The sequence below is a fragment of the Muscardinus avellanarius genome (genome assembly GCF_963383645.1).
Source record: "Muscardinus avellanarius genome assembly, chromosome: 1".
NCBI classification, from domain to species: Eukaryota; Metazoa; Chordata; class Mammalia; order Rodentia; family Gliridae; genus Muscardinus; species Muscardinus avellanarius.
This window is the reverse complement of record NC_137786.1, coordinates 61206634-61230682: the sequence shown is the minus strand read 5'-3', so window position 1 is coordinate 61230682 and position 24049 is coordinate 61206634. Positions and strand designations below refer to the sequence as shown.

Here is a 24049-nt window from a genome sequence, read left to right as displayed (position 1 = left end):
TCATTTTTAATTTTGGATAAATTGCTATAATACTAGATGTCAACCACTAAGCCAAGCATGGGAAGGAGGAATGGGGAGGAAATGGGGTGGGGATCGGGTGGGGGCTGACTGGCCGATGTGTGCATGTATGTCTACAAAAGTTTTTTTGTATCCCACTATGATGTATGAATACAGTGCACCAATAAAAAATTAAAAAAAAACTTTGTTGGCATAAAGCTATGACAGTTAACTAGTGTTAAATCCACACAATATTTACGTAGCACAGCACATTAAGCTTTAGAAACTTGGCAATAAAACCACATAGAGAGGACAAGATCCCCATTCTACACATCAGAGTAGGTGTCCACAGGTCCCTAGCTGGCGACTGTAAACTGGTTCAAGGACAGCAGAGGCAATAGGCAGTTACTTCAGAGTACACTCGACACTATGGTCTGGCAGCACATTACGTCATAATGTCACCGTAATGTTGTGTACCATGCCACCTTTCCCCAAGGTGGCCTCACAATTCTAGAATGGCAGGTCCAGCTGATAAAAATGAGGACAGACAACACAACGTTTATTCTATGGAAACATCTACTCAATGGAATGTGATTTTGAACGCAACTCATCCCAAAAACTTGTCACAGTCAAGTCAATCTTGCACTCTTGTTACATATCTCTTGGTGCTATCAGATGCGAACATGACCTGGATGGCAACCAATGGCTGCTGGTATCCCATATGCAGTTTTTTTTTTTATAGTTAAGTCTATAACTACGTGATTAAGGTAAGTTTCTAGAGTTGCTGTGTTTCATCTTTTGAAATACAGTCTATCCTTGGTTTTCCTTCAGGCTTTAATTCAATTATTCTGTTAATTTTCACAAGAATACAAAGTTGTCCTTTGGAATAGCCAAAATCAGGATCACTTATACAACTGTATGCTTGAAGTAAGAAAACAGAAAACTGACATGTGATATAGACTGGACCCTTCTGTTCAAAGAGTATTCCATCAGGGAAGATTGTAAGATTCTTCTCTTCTTCAAAATAAGTTTTTAGGAACTTATGAAGGTCATTAGTTATCTTTGGATCAGATGCACTAAATGTATATTACAAAGCAGTCAACTGCTTTTTGATAAACCGTGAGTCCTGGACTAGAAATCTGATCATGATATCTTGGCACTTCATCATCCAGAGTCTGAAGCATTGCTCACATTGTGAATGAGAAGAGTGAAGACAAGAGCCCATAAAAAGCTACATTGGCAAGCAAGATCAAATCTTATAAAACTATGTGACACTGGGAAAATAAGTACATTTGTCTTCAACTCTGTAGTTAGATGCCCAAGATGGGATGAGTCTGGTCTCTAGAGCAGAGAAAATATCACTTCATGGGTCCCATCCCTTGGCCCTGCACCCCAGCAACTCGCTGCTGGTCAGGTTGTAGAGGAAGAACTTGCAGTTGGCCAGGCTCTGGTGGAAGGACATCTTCTCCATCTTCATCATGGTAGACGTGCTGGTGCCAAGGCACATCCCAGCTGTGATATCTGGGCTCTGGCAGAAGGTGGCTCTCCCGAAGGCAGCTATTCCTACTCACCAAGAACACTTGGGCTAACTTGACTGTGATTCTAGTTCTGTTTTACTACCTTAAATAATTTATTTAGTTGAGCATGGTAGTATGTACTTGTAATCTCAGTATTTGGTAGACTGAGACAGGAAAAATCACAGATTCAAGACCAGTCTCAGTAACTTAGCAAGACTCTCAGCAACCTAGCAAGACTCTGTTTCAAAATAAGAAATAAGGGCTAGGGTGTATCTCAGAGGTAAAACCTTAGGAACACACATGTGCACGCACGCGCGCACACACACACACACACGCGCGCGCGCACACACACACACACACATAAACACAATTTACCACAGGCTCTCAATGTGTGTATCATTAAACTTATGATAAACTGATGAGGTGATTTTTGTCCCTAGAATTCATGGAACAAGACATATTAGTATATCAAATGGTATTGTAAACATGTTTTCATTTTTTGTTTTTTAATCTTTTTAATTTATTTTATTTTTTTATTTTTATTTTTGGTGGTACTGGGGTACTGGGAAACCCTTCTACCTCCGGGCTACACTCCCAGACCTATTTTTATACTTTTTTATTTGGAAACAGGGTCTCTTAAGTCAGTGCAGCTGGCTTAGAACCTGCCCGATCCTCCTGTCTCCACCTCCCAAGCACGGGGATTACAATCATGTGCCACCACGCCCGACTTAATCTCTTTTTAAAATTTTTTTATTGGTACATTGTAGTCATACATCTTAATGGGGTGCAAGCTGGTAGAGGATTACATGTACACATCACTCATTTAGCCCTTCCTCAATTCTCAATTCTCACCCCATTCCCTCCCCCTTCCCTCCTTCTCACGTTTGGCTTAGTCATTGACTTTGATATGTTTGTGAATGTACATCATATACATTAGGGAATTTCCCTCTTCCCCCTTCCCAGCCCCTTCAATTAGGTCACCTTATTTGCTCATCTATAATTTTTCCTTCTTCATCTAGTGTTTCTCCAAAAGGCCAGGTGCATTGAGTGAATTCACCATTTCTCTTGCTAATGAATAGTACAGGAAGTAGGTTGCTGCCAGCGAAATTTAGTAGAGGTTTAGAACATGTCATGTGTCCATCTTTACACTTCAACCAATCAACATTTGACACTAGCACAAAGGTTGGTCCAGTTTTCTAAACTGTAGAAATGATTTCCTCTATGCTCTTATAGTATAAAACAGTCTCTGGGCTGTTTCGCATAAATAGTTATAGCATAAAACAGTCTCCTAAACAATTTTGGGCATCTAAGAGCTTGGCTTGTCATTCACAGCACTGACTTTTGGCAGTTTCTTCTTTAAGTTGACAATTAAATTTTATACTGTGCACCATTTAACAAGAGATTTTCTTTACATGGCTGAATCCTATTAATCACAGAGTACACAAAGACCTTATCTGTCACAAGATCTGAAATAAGAATGCATGACAGCTGTCCCAAACTTTTTAAAATTGCCTTCAAGTAGAATTTATTCAATATTTCCCATCTGCATCAAGTTTCAATGTGTACTCTCTAAAGGGTGTACATTTCTAAGACTCATGGGAGTGAAGATAGGTTTGGAGAATACATAATATAAAACACTACTTCTGATTTGTATGGGATGTTCAGGTCTTTCATAAAGCATTGCTATTTATAGATGTTAGCATCTAATTTTAGACTTGTCTATCTAGTTTTAAACAGTAAGCCCTTCAGGCATCAACCATGACTAATTGTATGTTTTGAAGAGTACTTAGCGCATGGTTGGTGCTCAATAAATGTTAAAAGATTGAAAATGTTAACAATAATCATATTTGTAAGCACATTGCGTAGAAACTGTTCCTAAATATGTTCCAGTGGAAAGCTCAGTGTATTGTTGGCAGGCAAACAACCTGGAATGATAATAACACCAAATGGTACTCTTGGATTTTTCCAGAAATAAAAGGGGAATCTAGTGACACTCAAAGTGATTTGAGTGTAGTAAGCAGATAACCTAAAGACATCAGTGTTCTAATTACTAATACTATAAGTAGGTTATATGGCGGTGAGGAATTCAGGTTACTAATCAGCTGGCCTTGAGTGAAGTGGGGGAGTTATCCTGGATTATCTAGGTGGGATCAATATAATCACAAGTGTTCTCACAAATGAAGAGGAGGATAGAAGAGTTAGAGTCAAAAAGAGATTTGAAGATGTTTTGCTACTGGCTTTGAAGTTGAAGGAAGGGGCTATAAGCCAAAGAATGCAGATGGCCTCTAGAAACTGAAGGAGTTAGGAAAACCAGATTCTCTCCAGAGTCTCTGGGAGGAAAACAGTCTCCCTGACACCTTAACTTTTAGGAATTCTGACCTCCAGAATTGCTAACATAAGTTTGTACTCTTTTAAGCCACTAGTTTTGTTAAAACAACAATACAAAACTTAAGACAGGGTCTTATGATCATAGACACATTGGCTGACTATTGGTGCTGAGTGGTCTACATGTTCTCTGATAGAACCTGGAATATTAACCAGCATTGTCCCCAAAAGATAAGAACAGGAAAAAAAAAACTCAAGAATATCTAGATTTAGTACAATCACCAGTATACAGAAGTGTGTGTACACACCATAGAGATAAGGAAGGAATGTGGAGATTGTGTATATCAGGTCAATAAAATTGTGGTTTCTGTCTTTCCATGTAATTCCTCATAATGGTTTTAATAACACATTTTTAAAAGATAAAAAGAGAAAAATCCAATTTTCAGAAATAGACATTAGACCAGTACTTTCAGGCAGTCACACACACTTTCTAAGGGCGACTGGATTACATATAGTATTTATAGAACATTTTTCCAGATCTTCAACTTTCTTCTGTATTTTTCCTAATATTAATCTGGCCTGAGAATGAGAACATGCTTATGTTCCCCAAAGCCTTTTTCTGGTCCATATAAAAGGAACCCAAACCCCTCATTCATCTCAATTAGTCTGGTTTGTTACAGCACAGATAGATCTTTCCATGGCACCAAACAGAGAAGGTCCATTTGGGGGGGTATCTGAAACCCCTAGAACTCTAGTTTCCCCAGCCATGGAGGACACTAACCAGGTATGAATGTCTTGAATTCAGAATTATTGTAAGACAGGCTAATGGAATATTGACTTTTTTTTATCACTTTTCTTCTATCTGCTATTGTCAAAATATTTCACTCAAGAAATTCATCCAAGGCACCAAAACAAAAAGAACAGAGAAATACTGAACTCCAGAAACAGCTTCACCCCCCATACACATAAATAAAATTTATAATTTTTAGCTATTCTAAGTTTTCACTACCTGGAAAGAAAAAAATACATCCCAAAGAGTAAAAATTTCTGTGTATTCTTCCAAATGTAAATATAATATATTCTGGAATTATTACAGTTTTCAAGCTACACTATAATAAACCTTTTGGATAGGCGAGTATGGGGGTGCACGCTTGTAATTCCAGCATTTGGGAGGCTGAGACAGGAGAATCGCAGTTCCTGGACAGTCTCAGCAACTTAGTGAGGCTCTTTGCAATTAAACGAGACCCTGTTTCAGAATAAAAAAGTAGGGTTGGTGTAGCTTGGAGGTAGAATACCCCTTGGTTTCATCCCTAGTACCACACACACACACACACACACACACACACACACACACACCCTCTGGATAAAAATTTCAAGTAATTTCTTTTATTTGGTATATATTATTAATAATATATTCAAAACCTATTTTACCAAATTATATTGTATATATTAACTACAGTCGTTTCTCATTTTATTTTATCTAATAAAGTATTTAATATTTTCTACTTCTTAATTTCAAATTTTAATTAAATGCTAGCTTCCAAATAACTAGCTTTATTGGTATACATATTTCTCTTTCATTAAATACAAGGAAGAATGTCAAGTGAAATTAATATCCAATGGAGTTAATGGAGTTATTTTTATTTTTATACATGACATATATGATTCTCTTATCATCTAAAATTAAAAACCAGAATTTGATACACATATGTACATAAATTTACCACAAAATTACCATGTCAATTTCCAGTTATCTATAAATTTGTTGAACTTCTTTGTTTATATGTAGCGTTTTATCCTACCTACACATTACCTTGCATTATTACAAATTAGAACATAGTCATTTATCATTCTGTATTTACAACATTATAAAAATGAACTAATTATATTTAATTGTCATCATTTTAGTCTTGACCTGACATGTCTTACAAGATGCATTTTATAATTTATTTCGTTTTAAATCTTATGATAATCCTCAAAACATGTAGCAATATGTTTATTTTATTTTATTTTTTTATTGGTGCATTGTAGTCATACATCTTAATGGGATACAAGATGGTGGAGACATACATGCACATGTCACCCAATTAGCTCTTACCCAGTACCAATCCCATTCCCTCCCCATCCCTCCTTCTCATGCTTGGCTTAGTGATTGACTTTGATATGTTTGTCAAAATACATCATGTGCATTGGAGGATTTCCCTCTTCCTCCCTCCCATCCCCTCAGGTCGCCTTATTTGCTCATCTATACAATCTCCTTCATCTAGAGTTCCTCCTATGACAAATTTCTCCCTAGCTTTCATATATTAGGGAGAACATCCAATTTCTTGTTTTTTATGACTGACTAATCTCACTTAGCATAATGTCCTCCAGTTCCATCCATTTCCCTGTAAATGATGTAATTGTGTAAAATTCCATTGTGTACATATTCCACAGTTTTGTAATCCATTCATCTGTTGATGAACATCTAGGCTGGTTCCATAGTTTGTCAATGGTGAATTGTGCAGCTATGAACAGAGATACGCATGCATTAGTTTCATAGTTTGGTTTCCTTTCTTTTGGGTAGATACCTAGAAATGGTATTGCTGAATCAAATGCTCAAATCAAATGCTGAATCTCCTTCTTCTGAGGATCCTCCATACTGTTTTCCAAAGTGGCTGCACTAATTTGCAATCCCACCAACAATCCCACTTCTCCACATCCTAGCCAACATTTGTTGTTGTTTGTGTTTTGAATGATTGCCATTCTAGTTGGAGTTAGGTGAAATCTCAGGATAGTTTTGATTTACATCTCTCTGATTGCCAGTGATGTTGAGTATTTTTTCATGCATTTATTGGCCATTTGAATTTTTTTCTTCGTGAAGTGTCTATTTAATTCACTTGCCCATTTTTGGTTGGGTTATTTGTTTTCTTAGTTCTGAGTTTCTTGAGTTCTCTGTATATCCTAGACATCAGTCCTCTATTGGAGGAGTAGGTGGCAAAAATCTCCCATTCTGTTGGCTCTCAGTTGAGGTTCTTGATAGTTTACTTTGCTGTACAGATGCTCTTTAGTTCCATGCAATCCTATGTATTTATTTGCTTTTTTATTTGGGGTCTTGTTGAGAAAGTTTTTAATCTGCACCTATGTGTTGCAGTGTTAGACCTATGCCCTCTTCAAGGGGCCTTAAGGTCTCTGGTCTAATTTCAAGTCTTTGATCCATCTTGAATTGACTCTTGTGCAGTTTCTGGATATGGTTAACTAGTTTTGCCAACACCATTTGTTGAACAGGCTATTTTTTCCAGTGTATATTTTTGGCCTTTTTGTCAAAAATCAATTGGCTGTAAGTGTGTGGATTTCTGAGTCTTCTATTCTGTTTCATTGGTCTATGTATCTGTTTTTGTGCCAGTACCATGCTGTTTTTATTACTATGGCTTTATAGTATAGTTTAAAGTCAGATATTGTGATTCCTCCCGCATGGTTTTTGTTGCTGAGAACTACTTGGCTATTCTGGGTTTTTTGTTGTTTCAAATGAATTTAAGGACTAGTTTTTCTAAGTTTGTGAGGAATGATCTTGGTAATTTAATTTAATAGGTATTGCATTAAATCTGTACATCACTTTCGGAGTATGGCCATTTTGATAATATTAATTCTGCCAATCCATGAATATGGAAGATCTTTCCATCTTCTAATATCTTCTTTGATTTCTTTTTTCAATGTTTTATAATTTTCTTTGTAGAGGTCGTACTTGGTTAGGTGTAATCCTAAGTATTTTATTTTTTTGTGGGAAATCCTGAGTGGAAGTGTTTTTTGGTTTTCTTTTTCAGTGGATTTATGGTTGGTGTACAGAAAAGCTTCTGAATTTTAAGATTGATTTTATATCCAGACACATGACTGAATTTGTTGATCAGTTCTATAAGCCTTTTGGTTTTATTCGCTGGGTCTTCTAAGTGCAGTATCATGTCATCTGCAAATAGTGAAACTTTGAATTCTTCTTTTCCTATTTGTACTCCTTTTATTTCCTTTTCTTGCCTTATTGCTCTGGCTAGAGTCTCAAGTACTATATTGAAGAGAAGTGGTGATAATGGACACCCTTGTCTTGTTCCTGTTTTTAGGGGGAATTCTTGCAGTTTTTCCCTATTTAATATGATGTTGGCTGTGGGCCTATTGTAGATTGCCTTTATGATGTTGAAGTATGTTCTTTCTATTCCAGTTCTCTGCAGTGCTTTTATCATAAATGGATGTTGGATTTTATCAAATGCTTTTTCAGCATCTATTGAAACATTCATGTGGTTTTTGTCTTTGGTTCTGTTTATATGATGAGTTTCATGGATTGATTTTCATATGTTGAACCAGTCTTGCATCCCTGGGATGAACCCTACCTGGTCATGTTATATGATTTTCTTGATGTGGTTTTGAATGTGTGTTGCTAGTATTTTGTTTAGCAGTTTTGCATCCTAGTTCATCAAAGATATAGGTCTGTGGTTCTCATTCCTTGAACTGTCTTTACTTGGTTTTGAGATTAACAAGTTTATTTTAATTAAAAATTAAACATGTAGTCTCTTTTAGCAGGAAGAAATTCTATTTATTTATCTATTTATTTTTGCAGATCTGGGGATGGAACCCAGGGGCATTCAACCTCCGAGCTACACCACCTGCCCTATTTTTTTTTATTCTTTATTTTGAAACCAGGTCTCACTGAGTTGCAGAGGGCCTCACTAAGTAGCTAAGGCTGTCCACAAATTGTGATCCTCTGGTCTTAGCCTCTGGAATGCTGGGATTAAAAGCGTGTGCCACCACGCCCTGCTAGCAGGAAGAAATTCTAATCTGGCTAATTTGCTTGAAAATTAATCTGGACTTTGCCAACTGGGATTTATGGTTATTATTTTTCAAAATTTAGTGAATTAAAATCCTCAGCTTCTGAAAAATATGAATTAAAAATATTATAAACTGAGTATGGTGGCACATGCCTATAATCTCAGTCAGTACTTTGAGGGTGGAGACAGGAGAATAGCAGGTTCAAGACCAGCCTTGGCAACCCAGCAAGTCTCTCAGAAACCTATTGAAACCCTTTTCTCAAAACAAAAAAATTAAAAGGATGCAGATATAATTCAGAAGCAGAATGCCTCTGGGTTTGATAACCCAGTATCAAATACATATATATACATATATGCATATTATATATATATTAAAAAGAACATTAGCAAAATATATTGTATTGACAAAGGTAAAACAAAATTTCAATATACTTCTAATCTTTTAAAATATATCCGTTAAATAGAAAAGCTTCTAAGTAAAGAAATAAAAGTTTAACTGATAATCATTTAACAAGTCTTGGTATGTTTTTGGTATGCTTCCCAGCAACAGAGAAATTAAATGCCTACAATGCCAAGTTATTTTGCAAGCCAAGTGGTTTCCAATTCGTTAATTTAAATAGAATTGAAGAAATGGCTAATAGAATTGCCAGCTAAATGATCCTTAGATATGTTTTGATGATAGAGCATTATCTGATTTTTTTGCCAAGAATCCAGAAAAAGTTTAAAGAATTCAATGAAATATTATAATAAAACTTTCCATTTTGTATCTCTTTATATGAAGAAAAGTTCTCAGTCCTCACATCTATAAAACTCAAAGATGGACTAGAATTGATGCTGAATCTGTTTCATTCTAGTAATAAGCTATGGAACTTATGAGACTAAGACAAACAAAAAATGAAAAGCTTGATTTTTTTAAATTTTTATTTTTTGCAGTACTGGGGATGGAACCCAGGGGCATTCTACCTCTGAGTTGCACCCTCAGCCCTATTTTTTATTTTTTATTTTGAAACAGGGTCTCACAGAGTCAAAGGGCCTCACTAAATAGCTGAGACTGTTCGGGAACTGCGATCCTCCTGTCTGAGCCTCCCAAATGCTGGGATTACAAGCATGTGCCACCACTCCAGGCTCTGATTTTTTACTTTGACTAGAAAACACAAATGCTTAAAATATTTTCCCTTTCTGTTTAATAATTATTCATTAAAATATATTATGCATTTAGGTTGTTTTGATCAATTGAGTACTTATAATAAGCATGATAAATGAATCTAGGAGAAACTTGTAACTTATAAAGCTCCACTCTCCAGTAGCAAGCAGCCTTTTTTTATGTATAGCTGCTTAGGTGGGCTAAGACAAGATCCTACAGCTCACCACTCCTGGCTGCTCAGCACTCATGTGTAAGATGAGCATGCACTAATGTTTAACTTTTAGTTTTAGTTCATTTAGATTTAAATAGGTACTGGAGCTAGCAGCTACCATATTAGATAGTACAGGCTTAGATCCTTAAGAAAACAGAGGAAAAATAATTTTTCAATTTATATGCTTATTTTTGTTGTATTTATTCAAGAAAAGTATAGTAGGATAATCAGTAAGACTAAATTGGGAGTGGTAGTGCACACTTGTAATCCCAGCATTTGAGAGGCTCAGACAGGAGGATTGCAGTTCGTAGACAGCTTCAGCTACTACTTAGTGAGGCTCTTTGCAACTCAGTGAGACCCTGTTTCAAAATAAAGAATAAAAAATAGGGCCGGGGGTGTAGCTTGGAGGTAAAATGTCCCTGGGTTCCATTCCTATTACAGCAAAAAAAAAAAAAAAAAAAGTCTTTAAGTCTATAATATATTATTACCTAAAGATAAATTATGTTTGGAGAACATTCTGGTTGGATAATAGAAAGAAAATAGATTCAAGAGAAAAAAAAAAAGATAAAACTTTCCAAATGTTGGAGTACATCTTGCTCTCTATTTTTTTTTAAACTGGACCATGATAGGTATCAAACCCTAACAGTTACTTGGATACATTTAAAAGAAGAATATAGCAGTTTTATTTTTAAATGTTAATATTTGCAATATGTAAGAAATTATATCCTTGGTCAGGTTTGCATCTTAATAGTTGTACTGTCCACAGCCTACTTGTGCTAGCACAGTGGATGTGTTGCAGTGAGACCAAAGATGACACCCGGTGATGGAATGGGAGAGAAAGTTTGTTGAAAAAATGCTTACGGAAAGATCCAGAAGAGACAGGGTGAATTGAATAGCACTTCTGTTTCTCTTGGTGCCTTCAATTTTACCAGAAATCAGCCCCTTCCTCCCCATGACATTTCCTTCAGTGCTGGCCAGCTAGACAAGCATCTGTTGCCTTCATGGTGCTCCAAGCCACACCACCTACAGCAGGGGCAGGGACGGAGCTTTATGTGTTAGGCTATAGAAGCTGCATCAGCTCAGCTTGCTTGTCCCACTATGTGATCAGCATGCCAAGGAAGTTGGTGTGCATGCACGAAGGCAGATCTCTACAAATAACCCTAACTTGCCCTAATCCCCACCATTCATGAGAGAGTGTCCTTCGAGATAATACTTATCTAGATAATATTTATCATATTCTGGCCCAGACGCTCTCATTTTTCCCTTAACTTGGCTGGGTTATTAAAAACCAAGAGCAGCACTTCAGGGACATGGTATTTTACTCTTCTTCTTTTCCAAGGATAGCACAATGGTTCTAAAAGGTACAGTTGTGGTTTTTGGGTTTTTTTTTCTTTTCTCGTATCTTAACACTTCTTAAACTTGGAATGCATCTTACAGTCATAGTGGGTCACAGTTTAATGAAAATATATTTTATGTGTACATAATATAATGGAATAAATATGTACAATATCTTATAATTAGTAGACTCGGATTTCCTGGATTATAATATTTAAATTCAAGATTAAACATTCTACACGTATACTTGAAATATGTGTAGACATGTAATTTTTTCAAAATTCTGCAACCATAAAAAGGAAAACAATTGTAGACCACCAATGTAGCCATTTCCTGCCGAAGTTCATTGTTTTAGTCACATCTTCTTTGTTTGCACAAAACAGAGAAGATTGCTTAAGTTCATCCAGGAAAGAGTTAGGAATTGGAGTGTGATCGTGTAAGATTTGGGAGATCCTGAAGGAAGATAAGCACAGGTGCTGGGCACAGATTGGTCTTGGGAACTGGAAAGTTCATTTTCCCTAGACTCCTAATTTCTTATGGGCCATATAGTTTCTCTTTTCTGGTCTTCTCAACCCCTTCCCCCACATCCCTGCTTCTTTCAGCAGAAAACCTTTCTTCATTCACCTACCAAGGCCAGATAAAGGCCTCAGACCTGAGTCTACACGACCTTTCAGCTCAGCAACCCACAGCTGACTGGCTCAGGTGCTCTGTTCCCCAAATAAGGAGCAGGCTCTGATTTATGCAGCTCAGAAGAGACGCACACTCTAGTCAGCAGCGACTTGAATAAGTAGCATTTATGTACTACAATCACCACTGGGGACAGAGGGATAAAGGGCAGAGACAAAGAGGTGGGCCATGAGTGAGCAGGTGGCCAGGTGGTCACAGATACATCAACACTTACATAGTTCTTACAATTGCTGAGCACCATGCTAACAGCTTCAAATGCATTAACTCATTTAATCCTCAGCACAACCCTGGGAAGGAGGTATTAATATCTACATTTACCGATGAGGAGACTAAGGCAGAGAGAGCTAAAGTAGATTATTGATGGTCACATATTTGATACATGGCAGAGTCTAGATTGAAACTACATTGAGCCGGGCGTGGTGGCGCACACTCATAATCCCCGCACTTGGGAGGTGGAGACAGGAGGATCACACAGGTTCAAAGCCAGCTGCACTGGTTTAAGAGACCCTGATTCCAAATAAAAATATAAAAATAGGTCTGGGAGTGTAGCCTGGAGGTAGAAGGGTTTCCAGGAACCCCAGTACCACCAAAAAAACAAAACCAAACAAAACAAAACCAAAAAGACTCCATCGAGCTAAGCTGCCTCAGCAATGACATCTCAGTATCTCGACTTGCTTATGGCAATAGCACTAAGTATAGATGTTCTGTAGTGAGAAATAGTGACTAATAGGACAAATGGTATCAACTGATATCATATGACTCAAATCATTGGCTATTGGGGGAATTAGTTAATGGAAGATGAACAATAGTATTTTAATACCTACTTTGCTCCAGGCCTTTTGTATATATTATGACATTTTATACATACTATCATAGGAAGAAATACATATTAAAACTCCATTTTGCTGTCGAAGAAACTGAGGAGGATTGAGTAACTTGTCCCAGGTCCCACCATGACGTGGTTGCATAGCCAGAGCTCCCACCCAGGCTGACACCAAGACACACGGACTTCCCTCTACATCTCTCTGCCAGATTAATGTCAACACAAGTAAAGTGACTTGCAAGATAAAGAATAATCCAGTCAATCGTGAAACAGAACGAATCAATAATTAGCTTCCTCAAAGCAATTTTTTAAGTTCACTCACCTGCAGACCTGTGCTTGATTAATCTGATTTAAAAAATGCTTCTATGTTTTCTCCTGCCTACCTAGATGTTAACCCAGCTCTTGCTTAATTCTCTGTTGCATATATTCAGGTTTTTACTGAAGCAAAGAAAGCTCTGGCCAGCCCTTGGTACAACTATGTGCAAGAGTTTGCTTTTGTGCTGTCCTTCCTGTTAACTAATTCTTTTCTTCTTCACTTTAAGTGAATTTTCACCGGGGTTGTCCTGGGCCTGCATCACATCACAACTTCTTCCTCAGTCTGTCTTGCTTCGGCCTTCTCCCCTCCACTGGAGAGGATCCCAAGGACCCTCTTCAGTAAGTATCCTGCACACTCTATACTATCTCCAGTAACCAACATGCAATAGCACATTTTATGAGCAAGGAGCACAAATAGAAAACTAGTGTTCTTTCTGCAACACCCCAGTCCATATAGGGTGTCATGAGACAGCACAAGATTCAAACCCACACAGTCTAGCTCCAGGGTCTGCGTTCCTCACTATTGGGGTTAAACGCCTTGAATGAGGGCAATGGTCTCTACATATCCTGACTATTTTCCTTTCTGCTATCTTGAAACTTCAGTCAGGATAGGTAGAGACTATTGCCCTCATTCAAGGCCTCTCTGGCCTCAATTTCCTCTTCTACAAGATGGCATTTACATTCATCAGCTCAAGCTACTGCAACGAAACAACACAAATGGAGTAGCTTAAACAACAAATATTTCTCACAGTTCTGGAAAATCCAGAACCATGGTGATAGCTGGGCCGTGGTGGTGCACACCTGTAATTCTAGTATTTGGGAGGCTGAAACAGGAGGACCACAGGCTTAATTTAGCCAGGTTGTCAGCAACTTAGCAAAACCCTGTCTCCAAATTAAAAAAAAAAAAAAAATAAGGCTGGGTAATAAAGCTCAGGGGTAGAATGCCTCTGAGTTAAATCCCTAGCAAAACAAACCCTGTGTCGTTGATGGACTCAGTTCTCCAATGAGGCTTCTTTTCCTAGCTTACTTATGGTGGTCTTCTCCTGCGTCCTCACAAGGTGAGCAGAAAGAGAGGGAAGCAAGCTCTGGGATGTCTCTTGTAAGGGCCCTGGTCTCATTCTGAAGGCACCACTCCCGTAACCTCATCTTACCCCAATCATCTCCCAGAGGCCCCACCTCCAAACACCACCACCTGGGGGCTGGGCTTCAATGTGTGAATACAGCCTTTAGAGTGCTTTCCACTAGGGTTTGTTGTGAGGATTTCATGAGCCAATATACACAGGGTACCTATCCCAGAGGCAGCCCCTGCTTCATGTTTGTAAGTGCCTGCTATTATTATTAAAATCACAGAAGGTAACTCAAAAACTGGGAAATGTCAAGAGTGTCAAGGCCACTCTTGTGGAAGCTCAGTTCCTTGGGGTCAAATGTCTCAAAGGAAGGGAGAAATGGGCTTATTCTTAGAAATTAAGAGCAGGCCTATTTTCATGCAAATATTGGCTTTGAGAGTCCCCTTGCAATCAATTACCATGAAGGTGAAAATCTTAAACCTCTGGTCCCTTCACTTCATACCTCCTCTCTGCTTTCCCTCCATCCCTTTGTGATCAAATGCTTAACGATCTTAGAAACATGTCCACTTAGGGGATTACTCTTGTTAGTGAGTATTTAGCCTTTAATCCCACAGGGTACAAGCAGATTGAAATATAAGACATCATAGAAAAAGAAGAATTTAACAGGGTTAATCTAGAGGTGAGAGGTGAAAGGGGGTGAAATGGAATCCAAAGCAAACCCATCTCCATGAAAATACTAGTTTGTTTGAAGAGAGGCAGGCATTGGTTAATTCTCAGCAAATCGGTGTCTCTGGAATTGTGTACAAAAATAATACATTTTACTCAGCTTTTATACCTTTTTTTTTTTAATCTATGAAAGGCTTCAATCTATTTTCTACTGGAGGCAAACTACTGGATTCAGTTCTGCTTCCCAGCGATGTGGCATGAATTTGTGGCATGTCCTTGGTTAAGCAAACAAAAGGATATTTCAAAATTTTTTAGACTGGAAGAAATAGCTCCTGTCTCTTTTTTGGAATTCTTAAGTCTCCTTTTTTGCTTGTTTTATTTAGACTGCTGAATTCTCTGGCCATTTGTGGACAACTTGACTGTTTTGGCTATTGTCATTTTAGTCATGTCCACTGTTAAACTAGAAAGCTGAGAACCCCAATCCCTGGTTGGCCTCTTCAGTCTGATTTATTTCCTTCTTGGTCATTCTCCTTTTTGAAGAATGGAGAAAGACTCTTCTAATTAAAATAGTGATGAAAAAGTGTGAACACACACCTATCAATGGTGAGAGAGAAATGGGGACTGTCATATATTTTTCTTAATGACAGCTTTATTGAAGTAGAATTCATTTACAATAAAATTGATCCTTTTAAAGTGGGTCTCGGTGTATTCCTAGTTGTGCAAGCCTCACCACTATCTAAATTCAGAATACTTTCATCACCCCAAAATAAAACAGTACGCTCATTCTCTCCCACTCGGAGGCCCCTGGCAACCATGAATCTACTCTCCATCTGTATACATTTGCCTCTTCTGGATATCTCATTATATTGAAATCAAACAAAATAGCCTTTGTAACCTGCTTCTTCCACTTAACATAATATTTTCAAGGTCTCATCCATTCTGGAGAGCTTCAAGATAGTTTGCTATGGAGATTGCAAATTGGCTCAATATTTCGAGGAAAATGTGTCAATATTGATCAAAACTTAAAATGTATTTACTTTGACTTACACATTTTACATACAGAAATGAACCTCTCGGAAATATTCTCAAGTGCAAAAAGATAACTGTAGAAAGACACTCACTGCAGCAATGACCAAGATTGGAAAAAATCCAAAATGCATCAGTGAAGGGCCTGGCAAATACATAATGGTTCAACCAGTAGCAGAGTGGTAGGCAGTCATCAATGGGATGCCCCATCTTGTATATAGGGTGTAGAATAATCTCCAGTATCTACTGATTTGTGAATATAAGGGAACATAGCCAAGGTACCAAATAGTGTATAAAGTTGATTTCTACCTGTCTAAAAAATATAACATTCAATAAGTGTGTGTGTGTATGTGTGTGTGTGTATTTGTGTGTTCTTTGATTTAACAATGTTTCAACTTTATGATAGTGTGACAGTTATGCATTCAATATAAATCACACTTGGAATTTTGATTTTTCCCCAGGTTAACAATGTGGAGGAAATATGGTACCAAACTGTCTTGAGATTCTGGGCAGCAGCAGCCGCAGCAGCAGCTCCCAGTCAGCCCTGCGATCACAGGAGGAACCAGCGGGTCCTCCACAGTGTGCTGTGATGCTAAGCTGATGTATGGCAGGTCAGGTGTATTAGATGCATTTTTGACTCATGATATTATTTATCCATACTAGGGATTGAACCAGAGGCATACTACTACTGAGCTACACCTCCAGCTCTATTTTATTTTTTATTTTGAAACAGGATCTCACTAAGTTGCTGAGGCTAGCCATGAACCTCCTGTCTCATCTTCCCAAGTACTGAGATTACAAATGTGTGCCACCAGCCCAGGCAATATTTTCAATTTCTGGTGGGTTGTTAGGTATATAATTCCATTGTATGTCAAGAAGTATCTGTGTGCATGCATACGTGTGTAATCTCTGGTAGGACATCTAAAAATGTTCTGATGGTGGTTGCTTCCAGGAAGGGAAGATGCAGATCTAGGGAGTAGGGAAGGACAAAGAAGCCTTTTTCCTTGCTGTATATCTTTTAGTATTGTTTGAATTTTATTTTCCAAGTACATATATACTCTGAAAAATGCGAATGGAGATGATGCTTGTCAATTAATCCCATGAACATACTAAGTAGGGTCTAGGGACTACAGAACAGATGCCACAGCCTCTGCCCTGCAGGAGTTTAAGGTCAGTCCCAAGAACCCCAGGACTCAAGTCCAGAGAGGACCAGCTTCAGTGACGCATAAAGATCTAGTATTTGAAGTTCAAAGATTTCTGTTCTTATCGTCCCAGAAACCTGTTGATACCTGCACCGCATTTTACCTGCCAATTAAAGGCAAAGCGTGCACTTTGATGTCAGACAGCGGCTGGAAAGGTAACTTCAGAGGAGCCCTCCTGTCAGTTACACTGACTCTCCCTGGTGCACTTGGCCTGGTTCTAAGCTGGGTTTCCACCACCGCATTCTTTTGAAGCGGATGGTCAGGGTTGGGTCTGGGATGCAGCCCATTACTTTACACCCCCCTTGACCTTTGGTGGGAAACACTGCCATATCCTGTCCTGTTTCTTTCTCTTTTGTCTGCATGTACTAAACACCGACCCTGAGTGGGAGAAAAGACACAGTCGAGGCCTCTGCCTCAACAGTACTATTGTCTGCAAAGTCAAAACCACTTTCAATTTTGGTTCCAATCAAAGCTCACTGACTCCCACTAGTGTTGGGATAAAAGCCAAAGACCAAGTGAAAGACAGATTATGTAATTTTTATTTTTAAAGGTGGTGTTTAATTATGGAAGGTATGATTAATATTTCAATACTGCTTATAATAGCGTCACTTATCTTTTTCAGCCAATAAGAAGTAAGAAGTCTTGTCTCTAAAGCCAAAATCTTATACAGTCTCTCCCAAGCTACACAAAAGTCACTCTGTTGTTACCTACAATAGAAAGTCAATGAACATCATGTATTAAATTTCATCTGTACTTTCCCAACACCTTTCAAGATCTTTCTCCAAATTGCCTCAATAACCTCTGGCAGCAAGAGCTGGAGAGAATGCGTGTTTTCCTTCCTGTTTGAGTAATACCTATTAAGACAAGTAGCAATGAAAAGAAAATCATAAGTTTTAAACCTTAAGGGAAGCTATTGCTATTCCAAAGTTGCTGAAAACATTCAGTTATTGGAATGTTAGCTACCACCTACACACAAGGTGATTAGTAATTAAACAGCAAACTTCAACAGATCTTAAAACCAAACCACTTCTAAAACCAAAAATGATCATGTCACAGTCCCACTGAGACTTGCATGGGAAATGTCATCCTTTCGACTCTTTGGACTCTCACCTTGCCAGTGCTGCTGAGCACTAGCTCACTCACAGGGCTTTATGCTGGGCAGTTTGCTCCTGGGGCATCCTTACCACAGTGCAAGCAGCTCCAACGCAGCAAAACCTGGGGCAGCCTAGCCGGAGAGCAACAGAAGCTGGCTGCACATTCTAGAATCACGTGGGAGGAGGGGGCAGAAAGGTAAAACATACCAGCATCCAGGCCAGGCCCCACCCTTTTGATAACTTTTGATAAGTTTACATTCTGCCTGAAATTAGTACCTTTTAATGGCTCCCTGGGTGTTACTAAAGTACAGCCAGAGAGCCAGGCATGGTGGCGCTGGCCTGTAATCCCAGTACTTGTGATGCTGCAGGTTCCAGGAAGATTGCAATTTTGGAGGCTAGCTCAGCCTCTTAGTGAGATCATGTTTCAAAAGTAAAAAAAAAAAAAGGGGGGGGGCACTGGGGTGTAGCTCAGAGGTAGAATGACTCTGAGTTAAATCCCAGTACCAAAATAAATAAAGTACAGCCAGAAATAAAAAACCACCAGAACCCAGCACAGGGCTTCCTCATTCTAGATCCTGGGAAACGCTTCTTCAATGACCTGGAGCTAATTATCTCAGTGAGTTACAATAATTGATTGATTCTATTAATCCACTTTTCATGTAGGATAATGAATAAATAAAAATGGGCAGAATTAAAAAAATGTCAACTAACTGTCACAGAACAGAGAGTTTTCTTCTGTTTTGTTACCCCAAAAGAAAGATTTCATTTGGGAGGCATGGACGGGGGGGGTCATAAAAGGGTTTTATTGAGTAAGTCCACCAGGGAGGTCACAGAAAAGAGAGAGGGTTTGCCACATGGTGACGTTTTATGCTGTCCAGAAATTTTATCCATCCTCATGCATAGTAATTCAAGGTGGTCACTTTGGGGTTTTGCACTACTGCTCAGCGACTGCGCTAAATTTACCATGTTGGAATTTCTCCGCTGGTTAGTGGAAAGCTGCAAGGTAATAAGCAGGCTGAAGTCTCTGACCATAGCTGGTAGTCATAGATGGTGAGGCCATCTCCATATCTATTCTCATGAAGGCTGGCTGGATCGTTTCCATCCCATTTCTTTCCCTGCCCTGCTCAACTTTAATCTAGCTACCCAACACTACAATACAAATAATGAGTGGGGCCTGTGACCTCAGTACTTGAGAGGTTGAGACAGGAGGATTGCAGGATTGAGGACAGCCTCAGTAACTTAGTAAGACTCTCGGCAATCTAGTGAGACCTTGTTTCCAAACAAACAAATAATAATAAAGGGCTGGAGGTGTAGCTCAAAGGTAGAATGTCCCTGGACGTAATCCCCAGTATCACACATATGAAAAGGAGAGACACAATATTTTGTCTTTCTTCCCAGATTTTTTCATATATGCATAAAATATTTTTTTCAAAACTGAAATTCTGCTATGATAGTTCCCCATAATCTTTTGTTCTCCTTTTTTTTTTTTTTTTTTTTTGGTGGTACTGGGGTTCCTGGAAGCCCTTCTACCTCCGGGCTACACTTCCAGACCTATTTTTACATTTTTATTTGGAAACAGGGTCTCCTAAGCCAGCGCGCGAGGCTGGCTTCGAACCTGCATGATCCTCCTGTCTCTGCCTCCCAAGCGCGGGGATTACAAGCGTGCGCCACCACACCCAGCTTCTATTTTTACATTTTTATTTGGAAACAGGGTCTCCTAAGCCAACGCGTGCGGCTGGCTTTGAACCTCCATGATCCTCCTGTCTCTGCCTCCCAAGCTCAGGGATTACAAGCGTGTGCCACCACGCCCGACTTCTGTTCTCCTTTAACAGTCCATTGTGGGCAAATTTTCATCTTAGTAAATACAGATTTGTGTCCTCGCAGTGGGTTCAATGGTATCTGAGTGGTGCCTGTGCCATTATCTTTCACCAAGGCTTTACTTTAGGGTTGGGCATTTACACTGTGTCCCTGTGGGGTTTTGTTCTTCTTGTTTTGGTTTGTTTGGGATGTGTTTGTTATATTGCTTTGCTATTACAAAAGTACTGGGGTTAAATAAAACATTTGGGGGATTGACCTAGTTCTTAAGGTTTTATTCCTAAATGTAAATTTGCTGAGTCACTGTATATATAATTGTTCTTAAGAATTCTGAGTCACGTAACAAAATCGCTCTTCCACATGACTGTATCCAAGTGGTACTTGAAAGTGTCTGCTCTACTGGTCCTATACTAACACTGGCAGTATTCCTTTAAAAAATAATCTTTGCTCAATTTAGCCTGTGAAAAAATGGTGCCTGTGTCTCTTAATATGCTTAGATCAGTAGTGATTTTGAACATTTTTTACCTTTTTCTTTTTGGTATTTTATTTTTATTTCTATTTATGTATTTATTTTAGTACTGGGAATTGAACCTAGGGCCCTTCCACCTCTGAGCTACACCCCCAGCCGCATTTTATCTTTTTTCCTTTTTTATTCTGGAACAAGGTCTCTTTAGGTTGCTGAGAATCTGGCTAAACTGCTAAGCCTGTCTTGAACCTGGAGTCCTCTTGTCTCAGCCTCCCAAGTACTGGGATTACAGGCTTGCACCACCATGCCCAGCTAACTACGTTTTTCTTTTTGAAACTTAAATATCTTCTTTTGCAAATGTCTTATTCATGTTCTTTTCCCATGTCTTACTTGCGTTTATGAGTCATGTGTACATCAAGGCTATTAAATTTGCCTCTATTTGTGCTTTTTAATTTCTTAAAAGCTTTAAAAAAAACTTCTATCCTTTTCGCTTTGAAGAGATACTTTTAAATCTTTACATATTCAAATCCATCAGTCTTTTTCTGTGTGATTTTTAACTTTTGATGTTATACGTTGAGTGCTTTTTCCCAAATTAGAACTATATATTTACCTATGTTTTTCTAGAATTTTTTATGGTTTCATTTTCATGTAATTAAGTCTTTGTGGTTAGTTAACTTTTAAAGCACAGATATAGTCATGCCACTCCTCTCCTAAATCCTTGCCTTTGGGATTCAGTTCAAATTCATGTTTCCTCATGCCCTTTGCCTTATCTGGTCACCTTTGGCTTGTATATCTCTTTCACTTTTCTCACAGATTTTTGCTTTGTTTTGTTTTTCCCTCTTCCCTGGAATGCGCTATGGAGGTCTTCTTCCCTCCGTACATAGTCTATTACTTCAAGTTCTTTAAGAATAAAGACCAAAGTCTTTAAAGTCCCAGCATCTAGCACAGTGTCTGGAAGAAAATGCACATTCATCAATATTTGTTGAGAGAATTTTAAAAATGTACCCTACCAGGAAACTTCCTTCCCATGTCTTCAGGCAGAATGTGCTATTCTATAGCGTGTGTTCTATTCTATTCTTTAGAATGTGTTTCTAAAACACAGTCAGATCACTGTTATCCTATATCATGTTATTATATTGTATTATAATTACTGGACCTATGTCTCTGTATTAATCAGGATCAACTTATATTTTGTCATTTGTTCTTCAGCAAGGGTAGCACATGTAGCAAGTATTTAATATATGCTATTGAATTCAGATGAAGTAATTCTGGTGGTTTCCCTGGCTCATAACTCTTCTGTCTTTGGTACATCTTGACATGTCCTTTTATTTAGAGGTAAAAATCATGACAGTCTCTAAATATAGATAGCTAAATTATTAGATGACACTGTATGTTGCCAACTAAAACCTACAATCAACATGGAGTAAAATAGTGCACCATAAAAATAGTGTCTCAGAGTGATGGTGAAGTCACACTAATCATGCCTTCTGGCGCCACCTTCTGGACACTATCCACCATGTCATTCAGAGCATCACTGCTAGCCCAAGGTCCTCTCCTCTACCCTTGCTCTACAGATGAAGCACAAACCTATAAACCTGGTACTTGGGAGGCTGGGACAGAAGGATCACAGGTTTGAGGACAGCCTTAGCAACTTTAGTGAGAACTTCATCAACTTAGCAAGACCCTATTTCAGAACAAAAAATAAAAAGAGCTGGGGTGTAGCTTGAAGGTAAAATGTTTAATCCTCAGTACAGAGAGAGGGAGAGAGGAAGAGAGAGAGAGAGAGAGAGAGAGAGAGAGAGAGAGAGAGAGAGAGAATATAACGGTAAGCCAATCAACTAACTTTTCTTCAAGAATGTTGAACCTAAAAATTAGTGTGTTTTATTTCAAAAGATAATGAAAATCGAGTCACTAATACTGCTTTCCTTGGCTGCCTTTAATTTAGGAGTTCAATGGGGATTTTCCCTGATCCATTGACAATTTGTCCCTCTTTTTATACTTTACAATAAAGACTGTTTCCTGGTACCTCTTTTTCATTACAAACCACCTCAAATCCCTTTTGTTAGCAAAGTGCCATTGTAAATAACAATAAAAAACATTTTGTCTGCCTCAGGACATGTAGAAGCTTTAACTAAGAAATAGCAGGTAAGCCTTTTCAGCTGGTTACATTACAAATTGGTTCCACTTCGTAGCTCTGGACAGAACTGGAGTTTTCTTTGGGTGATCATAATCTCTGGCATCTAACTTATCTCGAGCATGTCCTTTATCATCCCAAGGTTCAGTTTCCTTATCTGCAGACAAGGACAGTGGGTTCTTCCCCCTCAGAACTGTATCTAATCATCTCTTTCCAGAAGGAGAGGAAGACCACCCAGGCAGTGCAAGTAGAAGCATCTCTCTGGCCCTGTAACCCTACCTCCTCCCTCTCCTGTCAGTCACTCTGATGCAGTTAGAGTTGGGCAGTCAATCTCAGCTCAGACACACAACACACAGGGCTGCTGAGGGCATCTGCTCTGTCCCATTCACACTGGCTTCCCAAAATAACCACGTCACACTATGAGCCAATATGTTCTTGTAACAAGATAGGAGGGTGCTGGCCTGCTTTTGCAAGACATTGTGCTCCCATTTCTATGCCTAAAGGGCTATGAGCAAGGGAATGATTTGGTGTTCCTACAAAGAAAGCCTTTTCCTTTGCTTTCTAAACCATCTCATGAGTGTTTCACTATTACCTATGGGGCTTTAAAGCAGGAAGATTTTCATCCTGGGACCTATCAACCCTTACCCCACCCAAGGGGGACTATGGATTCAGGTAGACCCTGCCCAAGGCAGTTTTCTGTTCCTAAGGGACCAAACCAACCCTCCAGCCTTCACGAGCCTCTGTTTGTCCCCACCCACCAAAGGGCCTGCAAAGAGTGTGTTCGTGGGACCCTGATCACACACCACCTAGCTTCCCCTGAGGACACAGGCAAGCCTTCCTCTTCACACCGAGGCCTGAACAAGGGAAGGGAAATAGGGCAGACTCCTCTCCCTCAACATCTGGCCACAAAACAAGCACAGGTGCAGGAAGACTGGAAGTGAGCCTCCCGGTGGTTCCTCAGTTCCCCTTACACCTCTGGATAAGTGACACCTGCCATATGCCCTCCCATCCTGAGGCTCTCTTAGAGCTCCAGGAACCACTGCCCAACCAGGCTGTGCTCGGGACCAAGGCTGTAGCCCACCAAAGACTTAGGCAGATATACCAGGTAGTCTCCCTTCCTGGTGTTACTGCCTGCTTACTGCCTGGCATTGTAGCCTGGTTATGGAAACATAGGCAAATTGTTTAACCTCACCCTGCCTCAGTTTCCTCACCAGAGAAATGGGGCTATTGTGATAGTTAAATGAGTAAGTACAGAGTATTCAGAATAGTGCCTGAAGCTCTCTAGAAGTTGCTACATACATCCATAAGACCACAGCATCTTTTGTCCCCCAGCATAGATCCCCAAGTTTATTGGTCTACAGTCTACTTTCAGAAAAAAAAATTACTCAGCCCCTCCGAGCACTCCCACCACCTTATTCTTAATTTATTGCCT

General features: G+C 39.0%; 1 pseudogene across 1 annotated transcript; it reads right to left on the bottom strand.

Annotated features, from left to right (window-relative positions):
- Positions 1-573: 573 nt before the first annotated feature.
- On the bottom strand, positions 574-19234 carry LOC308269331 (sodium/potassium-transporting ATPase subunit beta-3-like; annotated as a pseudogene). The gene is made up of 3 exons: positions 19123-19234; positions 1402-1560; positions 574-1228 (listed from the first exon to the last, which is right to left on the bottom strand). The product of its transcript is annotated as a sodium/potassium-transporting ATPase subunit beta-3-like (transcript).
- Positions 19235-24049: the final 4815 nt, after the last annotated feature.